Source organism: Schistocerca piceifrons, chromosome 2 (assembly GCF_021461385.2).
Source record: "Schistocerca piceifrons isolate TAMUIC-IGC-003096 chromosome 2, iqSchPice1.1, whole genome shotgun sequence".
NCBI lineage: Eukaryota > Metazoa > Arthropoda > Insecta > Orthoptera > Acrididae > Schistocerca > Schistocerca piceifrons.
In genome coordinates, this window is record NC_060139.1 from 94,463,459 (window position 1) to 94,475,905 (window position 12,447).

Here is a 12,447-nt window from a genome sequence, read left to right on the forward strand (position 1 = left end):
TCTATTTTTTCCGATTCCCTGTGAGGGAAATAATGAGGACTGCAGCTGGTACACAGAAGAATTCTGTCTTGTTGCTGGTCTTTGCCTGCCAAACATTTTTTGATTGAACATCTACGAATGACTCATGTGGATTAGCATCAGATCGTAGGATTCTAAGGCCAGTGTCATTGTGAATAAAATAATTTAGGGTATTAGCCCTCAGCCTTATGAAACACTAATACAACTAAAGTGCTGACGCTTCGACGTCTTTGCAGCGGTGCTCTTCTGGGCGTGTTCCCTTGAGTGCGACCTGTCGACATTTTCGTACTGTACGTGTTTCCTAACGACGCTGCCTAATAACCAAAATGAAATTATTCAAATTCATTTAGACTAGACTGTAAGTTAATATAGTGAAATTTAATTCCGAGGATATTTAAATCACCCATAGTGTGCATACCGCCTAGGGCTTACGACGAGATAGTAATTGATCTTCTGCCCAAGAAGGTGGCTGTTCTGAGAACTATGAATGATTATCTGCGTTTACGAAAGTCAATAATCTATAAAATATTGAGACTGTGTTGCAAACATTGCATAGGAAAAATCACACACGCTTAAGGGAAATACGCATCAAACGTCAACGACCTACCCACCTTCAATAACTTTTATGGATTAATATAATAACATACGACTTTCCTTGAACATTTATAATTTTATATTTAGCAAGAAGCTTAGAATGAAAGTAGGCGACTTGCATCGAAAAATGGATTTGCAGAGATTGTGTTCTGTATGTATTTATATTTTGCATATTCGCGAATCAACATCTTCACAGTGCAGTGCACTTTCAGAGGCTTTAACGGGAAACGCCAACGGTAGCATATACTGATACTGATTGGTGCATCAAATGTTAACAAACCCCACCTGAACATTTTGCTGTTAACTAGCTCCAACTACAGAACCAGTTGTCGTTCGTACTACAAAGCAACCTTCAACGTTGATCAGTCCTGTATGCGATGTTCTTAATGAATAAATTTACGAACTTTTAACGTGGATTGGTGGGTGTGGCAGTAAATTTATTTTCGCAAATTGTTACTCGCATAAAATTTTTCACCTGTAAAGTTTAAGTGCAGATGAATTTGACAGACGATGACAAGTAAGGAACTTGTCGAAACGTGTCTCCTAAACGAACATGTTACTCGATTGATTGCCAACAATAATTCATCAGTACACGTGTGCTTTATCGTACAACGAAACATATCAGTCTTGTTGTGTGCTGGACTCGCATTCGGGAGGACGACGGTTCAATCCCGCGTCCGGCCATCCTGATTTAGGTTTTCCGTGATATCCCTAAATCGCTCCAGGCAAATGCCGGGATGGTTCCTCTGAAAGGGCACGGCCGACTTCCTTCCCCATCCTCCCCTAATTCGATGAGACCGATGACCATGCTGTCTGGTCTCTTTCCCCAACCAACCCACCAACCCCCTTGTTGTGTGCAGTAGCAATGCACGACTGTTACGAATGTCGATAATGGCAATGACAGCCTTACGCAAGGAACGCAGGTCTTCGCGGGTGCTCGTCGGAAGCATCACTGAAATATCCTCTCGATAATGGTTCTAATGGCTCTAAGCCCTATGGGACTTAACATCTGAGGTCATCAGTCCCCTAGACTTAGAACTACTTAAACCTAATTAACCTAAGGACATCACACACATACATGCCAGAGGCAGGATTCGAACCAGCAACCGTAGCAGCAGCGCGGTTCCGGAATGAAGCGCCTAGAACCGCTCGGCCACAACGGCCGGCTATCCTCCCGAGAGGAAACCATACCCATGGCACTGAGCTCCACTTCTGTCTTGGTCTTCCATTCCTATTGTTCTCCTTTCGTTCCTATACACATCCTGTGTTTCCTGTCGTTCTCTATTGCATATACATATTTTTCATATGATTTCAAGCCCCTTGCACTACTTTCCTTCATCGATCGCTTTTTATAGATCGACAAATCCTGTGACAGTATGTTAACTTGTCTAAACACTTGCTTTGTTATCAAGCATTGGGTCACAGTTGCCTCTCTAGTGCCTTCACGTTTCTAAACTGAACTGATCCTTAAAAAAAACAGAACCTCAGTTTTCCTTTTCATTCTATTGTACAATATTCTGGTAGCAATCGGTCTTTGAGTTGTCATACCCACTGTGCCATAACTATTTCCTGTATCTACTCATGATTTATTTTGTGGATGATATTCTTCAGAAAACCTGATATCACCTCTCCAATCTCATAGGTTCTACACAAAGTCTTTACTATCGTATGGTTGACATTTCCCTCATAATTTTAGAAATTCTGAAGCAACGTTGTCTTTATCCTGTGCCGGCTTGATAGCAAAACTTCAGAGCCCTATTAAGACTCGATCCCCTATGACACCCCAATCGTCACCCATTTCATTGTTAATCGTTCTGTCTTACACTTTTTCCGCTTCGCAGTTCTCCTTATTATACTCTTCCCACAATTAATTTCTCTTCACTGTGGCTGACACTGAAATTCGTGTTGCACTTTTACTGTAGACACATTAGCCTTTAATGCTCCGAAAGTCAGTTTGGGTTTTCTGTAGATTGGATTTGTGGTTCCGACGACCAAATCTTGTTCCAGGTTTGTTAACTTTCTTCCTGCAATCTCTTCGATTTATCTTCCTCCGAGTTTCTATCGATTTCATACCCAAATGCGTATTTCATTCTCGATCATTTGACGTTTTTCTTCAGTTACCCGTGATTCCTTCGTCCTTATCTTCCTAAGAGGGCCTTAACTAGGGGGCGTGTGGGGGTGGAAGGGAGGATGAATGAAGGATAAACATCGCCTGCTGAAATCATGAACGAATTTTTTGTATGCCATATCACAATTTTACAATACTTTAATGATCTTGTAGTTTTGAGACTTCAGTTTGAACTAGCAATAATCTAAGTGAGCTACGCAAAGAAGCCATGCTTTATTAATCGCGTTAATTATTCTGCATATTTTTAGGGCTTTTTTTTCTGACTGTAACATTATTTAGGTTGACGTACGTAATTATGCATCAGTCCGAGCACACTTCAATAGCAGTGTTTCTAAAACTGTGTTCCGTGGAACATGCGCGTTCCGCAGTAAGTAAATAAGAGCTCCGCGATATACTATTAGTAACATCGCTTTTTTCCGACGTTTTGATGAGATTTTTAAAAAATTTTAATGTGATTTCGGTGTTATTAATTATGATTCAAAAGTGAATTAATCACTGAATAGGACACATTTCTGCCTTTTTTTAAAAAATATATTAATCTTCAAAATAAACAAGTTGTTCTATCATTGTACCACGATACTCAAGTTTTTCGTTCGAGAAAGTGTTTGGGAACCCCTGTGTTACAGCGTAGGTATAGCCCTTTCTTAATTCATGAATTAACGAATAGTATGATTACTTTCGCTACAAGTTTGCCGTTTATTATGACCACTATTGAAATTATAACCCACGAGGAGGACGTATGATTTTGGAAACGCATTGGTATGGAAACCAAATATGTTCCAACTAAATGAAGATCATCGTTTATGCGAGAGTTGTTTATGTTTGTAGCACCGACCAATTACTATGGAAACTTGTCGCATTGTACTTTATTATTTCTGACTAAGAGAAACATTTTGCCTCCATTGTAGATATTAGTTAATTGGCACCCACTCAGATGGAGGTGGAGTTGCAACTACTTTGCTTGCGAAATTATAAATCTAAAAGATGACAGTGATCAATACTTAACTTCATTACAAGAAAATATGCGCATGTAGATCATACTGATGAATCGGTCACCTCAGACACTACTTTTATGAAGGCTGCTGCCTCAGCATTAACAACAGAGAATCCAAGTTACGAAGCCCAACGAATGAAGAACCTGTGGAAGCGCCAGGTAGGTCGTCCTCTCGTGATTCCACTTTCGATGCTTACATAAATGACAGACCTCTTGACAGTGACTTGACATCAAACTTTGTTACTGAGCCTTGGAAGCCACCTAGGAATTTTCCTTTTCTTATCACTTAGCACAAAACGAATTTCTGTGTCCGACGTCAGTGGCTAAAAGACTATGCTTGGTTGGTGTACTCACTGAAACTAAATGGGACGCTGCGTAACTATTGTGTTCCGTTTGGCAAAGATAGAGCTGGAAAGCGTAGTCACCAAAACCTTGATGCGGTCTTATGCGGAGTATTTACAAAATGGAAATATGCACGTGACGTATTTAGTAAACCCACACAGAGTCATTTCTAGAAAATTAATATTTGAGTAACCGATATTCTTGCTGCCAGTTTCACTCAGAAACAGGGAAATATCATCACTGAGATGAACTTTGCACTTAAAATATAAATACATGTAAACAGATAAAGACTTGTGCCTATAGCAGAAGCCTCCCTGCTGTTGGAAAGAGAGGAAATAATATTTCAGGGAACAAATGATCCAGAATGTATACAGCTGGACAGCACCGAGCCAGGATGGAGTGACGGCAATTTCAGAGCGATAATGAGAATGCTAGTGACAAGTGGGGACGGCTCTTAGAAATCACATAGAAACCGGCTACCAAATGCTATTTACGGATGCCCCAGTAGAATGAAATCATAGCCGTTTGTGGATCTTTAATTCAAGAAAAAGTAATTAGCAAATTTCTCTTTTTCGGCGGATGAAACCTGCAATATATGAGGGCAGAGGAAGTCACCTCTTGTCTAGACTGTGTTGAAAGATAATTTTGAGGACAACAACTGTAGTGTGTTTCAAACTAGTTGCGACTTTTGACGTTTGGCTCAGCGCACGGGACGTTACGCAGTTGCCCTGGTCACATCAAAGGCGAGCCAGCTTTCCCTGTCATGCCGTCAGCAGTTCTGTTGGTTAAGCATCCCTCTTGCCACGTCGTGGACAAACAGCACTACATGTTTTCGCTCATTTGATAAATCTATATTCGTTAGCTCTCGCTGTAAAGGGGCATTTTCTGGCGTTGTATTTTTCTACAGTCATCAAGTATTGGGAACAAATGTTTTGTGTCGGCATTGCACTTATAGCAGTGCAGCACACGAGAGTACAAGATTCGCAGTAAAAGTGGTCGTCCAAGAACACGTTCACCGTCTGTGAAGATAAACGCCTTTCTGCGAAATATTCCTTCGAATTCGGCAATAGTAACGGAGAATGATCCATACCACTTCACTGTGAGTGGATAAAGCTCCAACAGTGCAGTGGAGGAAAGGGAATATTTTGCTCTGGGTAGAGAAAAATGTTCAATTCGATAAAGATGAATCTAGCATCAATAAGGCGGAGTTAATGGAACTTGTGCTGCTGTACGAGCCGAAAAAAACACTACCAGGCCGATGAACTGTCTAACCCCAAAGTTCGTTGTTTAATCAGGCTTCCTCCGTATCATGCATACTCATTTCAATCTGACTGGGAATACATGGGCCTAGGTGAAAATTAATATGGCAAAAAATAACAAGAAATTTACGCTTAGGGTGGCTGAAATGCTGGCAAAAGAAGCCACTGCAAATGCTACACCACGGGGCACGAGTTGTCACCCATACCAAGAACGTAGTTGATGCGACATGGATTCATGGAGGAGCGTGACGAGTTTTGAGTAATACTTCACTTCTCGTGTTGCCTTGTGAAAATCTGCTTCTTTTCCAAATACGCAACAGAATTTGCAAATTCTCAACTCAATAACATTCCAAGGCATTTGGAATTGGGACCATGAGTGTTTTATTAAACTAGCAATTGAGGTCAAGAAGCGTCACTAGTTATGAAAAAGCCAATTCTCAGTACTAAACTAAACGTGTAACCTCTTGTCTTATATTACTGCAAAAACCCACAGAAGTTCTCGATTCATCAGCTATTAATGATACTCTAAAGTTACATTATCGTTTTTAAAATACCTGTAGATGCTTGAATATCGCAGTAGATATGAAAGTTTCGCATATATTCATATGGTAAAATAATCCCCTCCTTTTGTGTTATCATTTGCCAAAATCTTATTTCGATATCTCAGACCGTTTGAGAGATACGAGGTATTTATGAATATTTCATTCTGCCTTTTCAGCTGGCGCGTGCGCTGGTGACAAAGCGCTTTACATATATTCCGTATTCTCGTTATTGGAGACAGACACAGATATCCTTCCAAGTTTATGGAATAATTCCATGTGTTTTCTAAATTTTATATGCACCAAACGAAATATTTATAACGAATCCACTTTTCATTACAAACTTTAAGAATCTTTTGCAGTCGCGCGGGATTAGCCGAGCGGTCTAGGGGGCTGCAGTCATGGATCGTGCGGCTGGTCCCAGCGGAGGTTCGAGTCCTCCCTCGGGCATGGATGTGTGTGTTGGTCCTTAGGATAATTTAGGTTAAGTAGTGTGTAAGCTTAGGGACTGATGACCTTAGCAGTTAAGTCCCATAAGAGTTCACACACATTTGAACATTTTTGAATCTTTTGCAGTAGTTACGCGATATCTAAATAGCACAGTAACTAGGACCATTAACGAAATGGTGAGAAGTTCAGCACAAAGCTGACAAGAAGTGTGAGAATCAGAGTTTACCACAGAACAGTTTCATTAAAATCGATTGAGAAAAAGGGCAGATCGGCCGGCTTCCATTTCACGCAGTGAAGCGTGACTGGCGGGTTCCACTAGGCCTGGCATTATTGTCACCCGCCGAAGCGTTCAACACTCGCCGGCAACTACGCCTGCCTCCACTCGTCCCGTACTGAACTGTCAAAAGTCGTAACTAATTTTAAACGCATTATATGTTCCTATGGAAGACTTCCTATATTTTATTCCAGTCCGTGACGTAACAGGTAGAACGTCAGCGACAGTGATCACAGACAATTTTGAATATTATGAGGTTGATTTGTCTGGGTAGGACTACGTTGGGGCTTCCGAAATTAGTGGATATCTTCGAGAGGCGCAAGCTGTAATCTATGAAATGTTTTCTCGAGCTAGATAGGTTCAAATGGCTCTGATCACTGTGGGACTTAACATCTGAGGTCATCAGTCAGTTTGAATAACTTAAACCTAAGTAACCTAAGGATATCAAACACATCCAAGCCTGAGGCTGGATTCGAACCTGCGACCGTAGCAGTCGATTGGTTCCGGACTGAAGCGCCTAGAACCACTCGGCCACTGCGGCCGGATCAGCTACATATGTACACTGCAGTGTTCACAGTCTTAATATGACCCCGTCTCGCGCTTGATCTGTTCAACCAGTTCGAAATTGTACAAGCATAAATTTCATTAACAGTTCTTCACAACGTACAAATATTCTACGAAGTTTAGTGATGAGCATATCAGAAGGACCAGGTTTTTTTCCTTGCGTGAAACCAAATGGATTAAAAGACGTGGTTTGCTAATAAGATTTAAGAATATTTACAATGATATCTCGTACACTTTGCAAGTACAGAAAGAGAGCCAGAATCTGGACACATCGGTTGAAGCAAGCCAGCTTCTTTGTTTATTACAGAAGAGTCAGTTTCTGTTCTTGCTTTACCTACTTAAATAAATGTTTTAATTAACTTAGTCTATAAGCACAGCTCTACAAAATGTCAGCTGTGAGCTCTCACCGGCACCAGAGCACATGAAATTTGCTTGTGGCGTCTTTAGGGACATACGTGAAAATGTATATTGCAGATTGAAAGAACTATCGTCTGGAATAAAGATGGCAGCAGAAGGTACCAGAATAGAACGACATATCCCTCCAATTACTTCACAACAGATACACAGATAATATGTTCAAAATGGTTCAAATGGCTCTGAACACTATGCGACTTAACTTCTGAGGTCATCAGTCGCCTAGAACTTCGAACTAATTAAACCTAACTAACCTAAGGACATCACACACATCCATGCGCGAGGCAGGATTCGAACCTGCGACCGTAGCGGTCGCGAGGTTCCAGACTGTAGCGCCTAGAACCGCACGGCCACTCCGGCCGGCAGATTAAATGTGAGATTACCATGTGATGTCACTACTCCGCCAGTCTACTTCAAAGGAAATATCTGCATTCCATTACTAGACGACTCAACAATGAAGCTTAGCTAAAGATTTGTGAACATTAAGTAAGTAATTTCTATATGAACTTCAGTTTTACCAAGACAATGCCACGAGGACGCGAACATAGAATTTCAACATATTACACATTAAACAAAGTTGATTAATGACAGAAACTCAATTTTGGAAGTGCAAATTGAATAAAACATCAAAGTCTAATCAACCTGACTGTGCTCTAGGCTCGTGGTCGTGCGGTAGTGTTCTCGATTCCCGGCGGGGTTAGGGTTTTTCTCTGCCTCGTGGTGACTGGGTGTTGTGTGCTGTCATTAGGTTGGTTAGGTTGAAGTAGTTCTAAGTTCTAGGGGACTGCTGACCGTAGCTGTTAAGTCCCATAGTGCTCAGAGCCGTCTGAATTTTTGTGCTCTAGCAGCTGTAGCTCAATACGATGAAGCCTTATTTTCCTAATATTTAGTGGCCGAGCGGTTAAAGGCGCTACAGTCTGGAACCGCACGACCGCTACGGTCGCAGGTTCGAATCCTGCCTCGGGCATGGATGAGTGTGATGTCCTTAGGTTAGTTAGATTTAAGTAGTTCTAAGTTCTAGGGGACTTATGACCACAGCAGTTGAGTCCCATAGTGCTCAGAGCCATTTGAACCATTTGAACCTAATATTTAACCGTAGCGGGAAAGTCTTAGCAGTCATTCCAGTATCAACAGCAACATGTGAGAGAACTTTCTCAACATGAAGAGACTGAAACAACTATTTGCGCAAGAGCACTGGAAATGACACCAGCCTACTGTCAGTAAAGGTTCCGGCCATGTGTGAAAAGGTCGACGAGTGAAGTATACAACAGCCACCACAACAACTACCACCGTTATATCTTAGCAAAAGATCTGGTGGGGATCCCAAGAAAATTATGATCGTACATAAAAACCACTAAGCGGTTCTAAGGCTTCCATGTAGTCAATCGTTGACCGGTCTGGTGAGGCGTTAGAAGATAGCCTAAGTTTTAAATTTAGCTTTCAAGAAACCGTTGACGCAGAAGTACGAATATACCGTCGTTTGATCATCGCACAGAGTCCCGTATAGACAACACAGAAATAAGTATCCAGGCCTAGACAAACGACTGAAAGAGCTGAAAATAAATATTGCCAGGTCCAGCTGGAATACCTGTTCAGTTTTACAAGGAGTACTCTGTGGAACTGCCCTTCCCTCCCCTTCCCCCCACCCCCTTAGCTTGCATTTATCGCGAATCACTCGAATTGATCGAAGTCCCAAGTGACTGGAAAAAAGCGCAGGTGATTCCTGTATATAAGAGGGATAAACAACGGACCCACTTAATTACAGACCAATATCCTTAACACCGGTTTGGTGCAGAATTCTCGAACATATTATTTCGAACATAATGAATTTACTAGAGACCGAAAAGCTTTTGTCCACGAAGCAGCACGATTTTAGAAAGCATCATGTGGTGTCGATACCTACGATGCCACTGCTTAGGTTGGCACTACGACAGACACCGACGACAGCGCCCTCTAGCCGGCGCTGGAAAGCTCTACGAGCATCGCTACAGATTCGCCCCATTTCATCAGGTGCAGCCAGCCAGGAAACTTCGCTTCAGTTTGCTCTCCATACGACGGGTCGAAGACTTCGCATCTGTACAAAGTTATGTATTATTTCCCGCACCAGTAAACCATTTATCCTCACTGCAGTACCGACGTATTTTTCCTGCTCCTTCTCCCACCCACGCGCCGCCTTCCAGACGGGATACAAAACATCACTCGTGCGAAACTCTGCTTGACCATTTCTCATATTATATATTGCGAACTGTGAATTAAGGGCAACAGGCAGATTCCATATTTCTACAGTTCCGGAAAACATTTAACAGTCCCCCACTGCAGAGTCTTACTGGCGGTAAGTTTATGTGGAATAGCTTCTCAGTTTGTGACTGGCTCGAAGGAAAGTACTAGAGTTCAGTAGGTTGTCCTAGACGGTGAGTGTTCGTTAGAGACAAGGGTATCGTCAGGAGTGCCCCAGGGAAGTGTGATAGGACAGCTGTTATTTTCTAACTAAATGAACGATCCGGCAAAAAGGATGGGCAACAATCTGCGATTGTTTGTTGATGATGCTGTCGCGTACGGGAATGTGTCAAGGTTGAGTGACTGCAGGAGGACACAGGTCACTTAGACAAAATTTCTAGTTGGTGTAATCAATGGGAGCCAGCTCCAAATGTAGAAAAATGTAAATTAGTGTGGATGAGTAGGGAAAAACCCCGTAATATTCGGATAAAATGTCAGCAATGTCCTAGGACGCAAGTGTAACTCGTTGTTGAGTACTGTAAGAGTGTTCGTGATCAGCACTAGGTCGGATTAAAGGAAGACATCGAAGCATTTCGTAGGCGGGCAGCTAGATTTGTTACCGATAGGTTCGAACAACACGCAGCTATTACGAAGATGTTTTGGGAACTGAAATGGGAATCACTCGAGGAAGACGACGTACTTTTCTAGAAGCACTGTTGAGGTAATTTAGAGAACCGGCGTTTGAGGCTGACTGCAGAGCGATTTTACTATGTCAACATACATTTCGCGTGTGGACCAACAAGGTTACATGTCTCGGACACCTCTTGTTCGCATTGAGGGCACTTTGAACAGGGAGGTCAGGGTTCGTACGAAGGCATACAACTAATACACTACTGGCCATTAAAATTGCCACACTGAGAAGAAATGCAGAAGAAAAACGGGTATTCATTGGACAAATATATTATACTCGAACTAACATGTTCTAACATTCTGCGTGGTGTCTGTTTGTTCTATATCATGTCTCCCTACCACTTTCGCGCAACGACGCTCTGAGCGTGTTTTTTAGGGAATTGACTAGTTTGAACCTGGGACCTGTTGCTGGTAAGGAGACGCCGGACCACACATTACATGTAGAGTTCAGAAGAGTTCAGTGAGACTAGCGATGATATAACCAAATACTTAATGATTTCAGCGTCAGCTCCACAGCACTCCCTGTAAAATAATCTTAATACTAACTAAATTTAGTGGAAGGGGTTCAAGGCTTTCCTATTTTTAGTTAGCTGGTAAAATAACGTCGAAAAAGCAGTTAAGTTTACCACTGGAAATTTTATTCTACTCACAAAACATTGTTTATAAATTGCACTATTGATAAAAGGAAATGTTTTAATACAGGATGGTAAAAACCAACTGCGTTCAACAAAAATGTGAACGAATCTTCCCTGAATGGGTTTCCAAGTTCTACAATGGATCGAAGGATGACCTATGCCGTATCACATCTATAATCTAGGTTTAAATTAAGTTTTACAAAAGAGAAAACTATCAAAATGGTCTACAGTGACCCTCAATTATCTTTAATTACTTATCTAATTTGTCGTAAATTACAGTGGCTGATGTGGCTTCTCAATAACTATATAACAGAAAAATCATCGCGTTTCAGATTTTTACTTCAAGTGGCAAATGTGAACACCATGAGCTTTAATTGACGATCGACACTAGTATTACGCAAAAAGGGGGTGTAACAGATGAGACTTCTGCAGTTCGGAGTGAAGCTTTATGCGCTGTTAAGTGGCATCGCGTGCGTTCATTACCTTGTCAGTGTTCGCCAGGGGGCGGCGGGCAGCACAGCTCTGCTCACCTCGCCGTCTTGGAAGCAACTCTCTCCTAACTTCTCCTTACTACAATGTACAGAAGTTGGTTTAAGAAAACTATCTAGCTGTGTCTTCATCTGACCAATCAGGGTCTCAATGTTAACCTTAAGCTCCGCCTACAAAAATTCTGTCTATCCAACGAGAAACGTTATACTTTTCGTGGTGGGGCATGGCTTTTTAAAGTTTGGAACGTTACAGAGATGCGAAAAGGTCTCACGCTAAAACTTGCAGCTGGTGTGATCCTTTTAGGGTTATCGTAAGATCTATACTGTTCTTCTGGAGGGCTCTATCTTTTAATATGGGCTGGGGGGTGGTCCTGACGTAAAAGAGACGCCAAAAAGTCTCACGCTAAAACTTCCGGGTGGTGTAGCCCTTTTTGTGTTATCGTATGATCTATACTATTATTCTGGAGGTCTCTAGCTTTTAACATTGGCTGGGGGTGGTCCTGACGTAACAGAGACGCGAAAAAGTCTCACGCTAAAACTTGCGGGTGGCGTGGTCCTAGCGGTTAGCTGCAGACGTGGGTGTCTGTCCGTCTCTTGTCGTAGGGCCTTCCAGCTTAACGCGGTTCTGCTCTCGGCTTCTGTTCTCGTTTCTCCCCTCGGAACTGCGTCTGTCTCACGGTGGGAATGTATGACATGCATTCAGGCATTCATGTGCTAGTCTGTGGTATTCCATTTGCTCACTCGTTACTCGTATTACATTGGTTAATTTAATGTCACGATTTATTCTGAGGTATGTGACATACTACTGGATTTGCTTATCATGTCAGGGTTTTCATGGAAG